At 31.9% G+C, this 7,045-nt stretch overlaps 1 long non-coding RNA gene across 1 annotated transcript; it reads left to right on the top strand.

Moving 5' to 3' along the window:
* The first annotated feature begins 1,069 nt into the window (after positions 1–1,069).
* On the top strand, positions 1,070–4,015 carry LOC125844076 (uncharacterized). Its single transcript, XR_007444107.1, has 3 exons — positions 1,070–1,182; positions 3,378–3,482; positions 3,687–4,015. It is a non-coding gene; the product is annotated as an uncharacterized LOC125844076 (long non-coding RNA).
* Positions 4,016–7,045: the final 3,030 nt, after the last annotated feature.

The raw sequence follows: 7,045 nt of genomic DNA on the forward strand, positions 1-7,045 counted from the left end.
TATCGTTCTAACCTGAGTATTGACTCCTCTCACCTCTAAGGATCTCTGTAGAACTTCCCTCGAGATTTTGTCGTAGGTCTTTTCAAGGTCAATAAACACCATATGTAAATTTCTTTTCAATTTTCTATATATCTCCACTAATATCATCACGGGAAGAATAGTTGTTGTAGTTGATCACCCTGACATGAATCATTATACTGTCACAATTTGAAATTATTAATCTTATAAATGTCATTTATAAAATTTTCACATAGAGAATTGTAGACAGTAAAATTCGCGTCAAGAAAATAATAAGTAAGACCGTAAAATATCACAATAATTGTAGTATTATATTTCAAATATGAGATCCCTATGAATAATGTGATTTGTCTTTTCAAATATAAATTCAAGGGTTTGTGAGCTTGATCTTGAATCTTGATAAACTTGTTCTTGAATTGTACTTGGATTCAAGGGCTTTCGAGCTTGATCTTGAATCTTGATGAACTTGATTTTGACTTGTACTTGAATTCAAAGGTTTTTTGAGCTTGTTCTTGAATTCGGTCTCGATCTTGAGTTGTTCTTGAACTTGAATGCTTGAACTTGTAGCTTGTAGAGAAATTTGTGGCGTTTGATCCACGAGCATTGGCTTCTTGTTAGAATTTCGTAAGTTCTGAATTATGAGGACCCTTTTTATAGTTGTAGAAAATGGAGGAGTTTATGAGAACTGGTTTTTTTTCTACCAATCAGATTTAAGTTACACCATGACGATATTTGATTGGCTGGAACACGTCACTTGTACACAGATGACACATTTTTATTGGTCTTTGATTGAGATAGACATGTCATTTTATTTTGCCAAATGACATGTTCCGATTGACTTCTCATTTGACTTGGCATACTACGTCATTTGACACATGATACCAAACTGGACCTTCAAGATGAGATGACATTTGACTTCACAAAGTGGGCTCATCATTTATAGCCCAAAATTTGTGCCGGAAAAATTTAGGCCCATTTTTCACTGACCCGCCCAAACAGCCCATTAAAATATGGATATTTTATGGGTAAACTACGGGTCATATATGGGTATTGCAGATTTTTCTCCAAACTTACAAAGAAGCGACTATTTTCAAAATTTTAGAAGCGATTTTTCAGCAATAATTTCGTTGTTTCTTCACGAATCACAGTTACAAAGATAATCTGGTAAGTCTCTCAATTTCTCCTCCCCTGAATCCTTTTTCCTTATCTTCCCTCTTTCTCTTCTTTTTCTTTTCTTTGAAATTTAGGGCTAGGGTTTGTGATTAATTCCTTGAAATCCTCTTTCTTGTTTCTGAATTCTATTGTGGTAAATGATTCCTTATTTATAAGAATTGTGAATGTAGTTTACAATTTGAATTTTTTTTTTATAGAATAGTGAATTTCATGTTTGGATTTTTTGTTTTATAGAATGTTGAATTTCATGTTTTTGGCATCTCTTTTGGTTTGTCGTTTGTATATGAAATTGTTATTTATGTTAGGAAAAGATGTCAATGGAGGCTCATGAAGACGTTTATGAGGAACCTTGTGAGATTAGTTCATCAGTCCCTACAAAACTAGCAAAAAATCCGACTTCTGATGTTTGGAAAAGTTTTCTGAAATTGCCTCGTGCTACAAGTAATGAAAGGTTAAAAGCTCAATGTAAGGTATGTAAGAATATTTTTATAGCAGACTCTAATTCTGGAACTTCAAATTTGAAACGACATATTAGTTCACACTTAGACAAAGGACAAGAACATAGGATTGAGCCAATTGATCAAACATTTTATCGTGAGAAAGTATCTGTGGCCATTCTCAAGCATAACTATCCTTTTAGCTTTGCCGAACATCAAGGAAAATAGATATATCCATTTATACTTAAACTCAACTGTGAAAACAATTTCAAGAAATACACCAAGTCTGATTTTTTGAAGATGTATGATAGGGAAAAATAATATCTAAAAAATGAGCTCACAGTGATTTCTAGGAGAGTGTGTTTGACTTCAGACATGTGGACTTTTTTAGCGTCAAATGGATATATGTGTTTAACTGCTCATTATGTTGATTTGAATTGGATTCTTAAAAAAATAGTCTTGATTTTCCGCCATGTGCCCCCTCCACATTCTAGTGCTGTTTTGGGTACTTTGGATAACGCTACTTGTAATAAGGGTGTGATAGCTAATTTAAAAGAACACTTATCTTTGATGCAAACACTAGTTTGTGATGGAAAGTTCTTTTATGTTCGTTGTGGAAACCACATCTTGAATTTAATTGTGAAGGCGGGATAGGAAAAAGCTGATGCAACTATTGTAAAGATTAGAGAAGGTGTTAAGAATATTAAACATTCAGAAGGAAGAATCTTAAAGTTTGTGGAATGCATCAAAAATCTTGGGTTGCCGTGTTTAAAAAGCTTCGTCAAGACATGACAATTCGTTGGAATTCCACTTATCTGATGCTTGAAAGTGCAATCCTCTACCAACAAGCTTATATTCAGTATAAATTGATTGATACTGATTTTAAACATGGTCTTTCTGAGGAGGAATGGAAAATGGTAGAGACGATTGCTCAATTTTTGAAATCATTTTAGAACATTACTATATTGTCCTCTGGAAGTCGATATCCAACTGCTAATTTGTATCTACATAACGTGTGAAAAATTTAGAAGTTATTAGAGGACGAAAAATATACTTTTGATCCAATTATGAGTGAAATGGCAACATCAATGTTAAAGAAATTCAAAAAAATTTGAAAGTCTTACCGTATGATTTTATCACTAGCTATTGTTCTTGATCCTCGATATAAGCTTAAGTTTGTGAAGTTTATTCTCTCTAAAATTGATTTATGAGACTTTTGAAGCAAATGTTAAAGTCGTTGAAGATCATTTACATTTGTTATTCAAAGAATACTATGTACCTTTGACCACAATTTCCTTGTCGGGGGAAACTAGTAATGAAATGAGGGATGAACTTGAGGAGTTCGATACGTTTGATACTCAGTTGGGGTGTGGTAAAAATAAAACACAACTAGATTTGTACTTGGAGGAGCCCAATCATGACCTTAAAGTAAATTCAGATTTGGATGTACTTGCCTATTGGAAGGAAAATAAACGAAGATATTCCAAACTCTCATTGATGACAAGGGACGTCTTGAGCATACCTATTACCACAGTAACCTCTAAATCTACCTTTAGCATTGGAGGTCGTATTATTGAAAAATATACAAGTTCTATTTTACCTGCAAATGCGGAGGCGAAGTTATGTACTATAGATTGACTTTGTGGGAAAGAAGATAAATCATTCTACTCATATTACATATTTACTTTGTTTTGCTACAAATTGGTGTTCCAGTAAATAATTTTTGTTCCTTTTGTTTGTTTTCTTAAGGTTCCAATTAATTTGATGATGAGATTGCGGTAGATGTTCAGCCGTATTTTGATAGAATGCAACAAGCTTGCAATTGATCTTTTAGGCTAACATGCTTTAGTTGGGGTAAGCTTTATATTTTTTTCATTTGAAAGTTTGACAAGAACCAGTATTTAATGAGCTGGGACGCAAAGGACTTTCACTCATATGCAACGAAATGTTTAAACTTATTTTTGTATTCACTTAGATCTATGTCAAAATCAAAATTAGTGTCTGATAGCTCATTGTAGGAACCCAACTCATTTTTTAAATTTGTTTCACCTTGTGCAGCAAGTCCAAATGTCGTTTTGAGGAAGTGGAAACACTGCGGAGATGAAGAAAGAGGCTGCAAGATCGACTATATATAATAACATTTTACTTATGTTTTTCGTTTATTATATTAAGGCGTGTGAGCCTATTATGTTTTTGTCTATTAGACGAATATTTTAGACAGTGTTTGCTGTAAATACTTTTTGGTTACATTCCAATGGAGTCCAATGAAGATTGTTGATTATTAGTAATTTGGAGCTATCAAAGTTTTGCTCTATGTATGAGGTGTTTTTGTGTATTTCTGCTAGTGTGTTGAAAAGAAAAGAAATTGGTGTAATTGTAGTAGTTTACGTAAGTTGCTTTTGTTAACACTCGTCTCTTTCCTTACATTTTTCTTTTATTTTTTATATTATACTTGTACTTTGCTAAGTTATTTTATTTACTTTGGGGTCCATTTTAATCAACTAAAGTATGGAGAGCAGATGCATTAACTGTGGAGTGGAAACAGAGCTATGAAACTGTTTCAGCTCATTTTCTCGGAGATGAGAGAACTATTGGAGAATTGATGCTCTTAAATGGATATAACTAGTATTTTATCCAACCCATATTATATCCAAACCCATATTTTACCCATATTAAAATGGGTGGATTGAATTGTAACCCATTTTTAACCCGCCCAAAGTTTACCCAACTCGCCCATTTGCCACCACTAGCCCAAATCAATGGACTAGTCCAATGAAATTGGACTTTAAATAAATTCATATTTGTTTGACTTAAATAATTAGTCAAATTATATTATTGGAAAAATTGTATAAAATAGCAAACTATTAATTCAAATTAAATGTTATAACCACAATTTGATTTAATTGTAACCCGTAGCAAACTGTTGCCATTCGCCTCTCTCCCTGAAATTCTTGCTCGCCACTCTCCTTTTCTCGTTGGCAGTCTCTCCCTCGCCTCTCTCACTTTTATACAAACACAAATGTATAAAATGTGTATGTGTTTGTAAAAAGTGAGAGAAAATTGTATATATACATATCTTTTCGTTCGCCTCTCTCCCTAGAGAATCTCGCTCGCCACTCTCCCAGATCTCGCTCCCCACTCTCTCTCACTTTATACAAACACAAATGTATAAATTGTCTTTGTGTTTGTATAAAGTGAGAGAAAATTGTATATACAAATACACATATTTTCGTCATATACACTTATAATTATACAAATACATATCTTTCCCTACCCAGTTTTCTTTTGTCTTTCTCTCTTTCTCACTATATACAAACACATATTATACAATTGATTCTTTTGTATATGTATACCGAAACAGATTATACTTATACAATTGATTCTTTTGTATATGTATGCCGAAATATACATATTAATAGCCATAGCAAACATAAAGTTTGTTATGGAGTGCAATTATACAAACTATAGTTATAACATACAAATATGATTTTTAGGTTTGCTAAACCTAAAATTTACTCTATATTTATCTACAATATTTATTTGAACGAATATATCTTAATTTTAATATAACCCGAATCATTTTATAAATTTATATCCAATAAATTTAAATGATTACAAAAATATCATACCAAATACCATATAATTTTAGTCAAGGTATAAAAAAAAATTGATATCGATATATTTTTGTATCTACCATGTACCATGCCCAGTTGCCCACCCCTAATGAAATTATTTTTTTTGCATTATTTTCTTTTTGTGGTTCGAGAGAATGTACTCTCATGAGCACAATACATGATATTGGGCTTATATAACTAATTTTATCGAGTTATCAGAATGGGCCCAATAGTGGGGGTTTCTCCACATTCTTTTAAGGTATAATAACATTAATATACCACATAAATAACATAGGGATTTTACGAAAAAATGTACAGCTGGCAAAAAACAATTTTCAAATACATAGCCACATGTAAATGTAAATACGTAATATATTCATATATTATAAATAGCTTATAATTGTGTATATATATAATGTATAACTATGTATTAGAGATGTATATATATGATATATACATTGTGATACAATATTTATACATTGCAACATTTTATCTTCCTTAACAGACTGATTGTTTTTTCAATCTCGGCCAACTCAAATCGTCACTAATCAGTCTCAAATTTTAGGTATGGGATCCTCTAAATGTTTTAAGTCTTTTGATATATTTTTCCCTCAAAACAATTCACATTTATGGCAGATTAAATTTTAAATTTTGAGCTACAGAGTTCTTCAATAACGGATTGTTCCATTTTTCTTTCTTCTTCTTCCATGGCTGCTTTTCTACTTCTATTTCTTATTTTTCTCTGCATATTATGCTTCACTGAACGAAACCCACAAAATAAGATTGGGTAGGTAACATTTATGGTGAAAGTTAGGAAATAGAAAGGGATACTAGCAATATTGACAAGAATATTTATATAAGTCAATATTGCTTAGGAACTAATTACTTCGATACATTCTAGTTTGTAATATTATAAATTTTATCAATTTTTGGTGCATCCAGATACATGTATCACGGGATACACGAAGTCAAAATTAGGTGTAGTTTACTCTAGATACACTGTAGCCAAGTGGATTCACATGTATCTTGGATACATAAACAAACTCGCTCGTCTATCTCCCATCTTGCTTGCTCGCCTCTCTCCTATGTATGATAATCACACTAGATATATACATATGCATGTATCTAGTGTGCATGTATTTGAGATACATGATTATTTCCCTCCCCATCTCGCTTGCCTCTCTCTCTGTATTTTAGTGTATGTGGTAGTAAACATGCATGTATCTAGTTGTATCTTGCCCAATATGTGATAGAAAATTCTTAATTAATGGTAAGATACGAAATTGTATAAAATCTAGGCACTGATGTGAGGTTAAAGTTTGAACCAATGCTTAATACTATCCATAAACATTGTACTCCCATAATAAGATTTCATTCTTTAATATAACATCAACATAACAATAACATTATAAAGCAATATAGGCATTTATCCCATCCATCCACCGAGAAAAACACTTGCCTTACACTAAAAGTTTACGCGCTTCTTTATTCAAAACAAAAAAAACATTCTGAAATGAACCCACATATAAAAGTGGGCTGGTCTGCTCATTATTTGTGTTCGTACATTTTTTCATAGATATAATTAGTATATATGATATGGATGTATGTCTAATAAGATAATTTATAATGGAGTTATTTTGGATAAGAAATTTTAGACAAATAAATAATTTATCTAATTTTCCAATGACATACTAGTAATCTTGTAACCAACAATTCTTCCAATGACATACTAGTAATCTTGTAACCAACAATTCAAGTTGGCATCTGATAGCCTACTCACAAATGTGAAACATACAATGCAAC

This window comes from Solanum stenotomum, chromosome 11 (assembly GCF_019186545.1).
Source record: "Solanum stenotomum isolate F172 chromosome 11, ASM1918654v1, whole genome shotgun sequence".
NCBI lineage: Eukaryota > Viridiplantae > Streptophyta > Magnoliopsida > Solanales > Solanaceae > Solanum > Solanum stenotomum.